The sequence below is a fragment of the Acanthisitta chloris genome, unplaced genomic scaffold, assembly GCF_000695815.1.
Source record: "Acanthisitta chloris isolate BGI_N310 unplaced genomic scaffold, ASM69581v1 scaffold12185, whole genome shotgun sequence".
Taxonomy (NCBI): Eukaryota; Metazoa; Chordata; class Aves; order Passeriformes; family Acanthisittidae; genus Acanthisitta; species Acanthisitta chloris.
This window is the reverse complement of record NW_008673195.1, coordinates 9,931-10,148: the sequence shown is the minus strand read 5'-3', so window position 1 is coordinate 10,148 and position 218 is coordinate 9,931. Positions and strand designations below refer to the sequence as shown.

Here is a 218-nt window from a genome sequence, read left to right as displayed (position 1 = left end):
GCAGGAACGGGGACCACAGTGGAATGAGCCATAAACCCTATCTGTGTGCACAAACCCTTCCTGGACCCGGAAAGGATGGATCCCCTGGAGCCTCCTGCCCTGCCTGCACATCTCCTGCACTGACAGACCTCTCCGGCCTGCCCCAAATCAGCCCCCAAGCCGGAGGCTTCACAGCCACACGAAAGTGTTTTAATGAGCTTATGCTTGACAACACACTC

General features: G+C 56.9%; 1 protein-coding gene across 1 annotated transcript in view; it reads right to left on the bottom strand.

Moving 5' to 3' along the window:
- The window catches only part of RAP1GAP2 (RAP1 GTPase activating protein 2), a gene marked incomplete at both ends in the record, with an annotated part of 12,220 nt that overhangs the window by 3,934 nt on the left and 8,068 nt on the right, over positions 1-218 (bottom strand).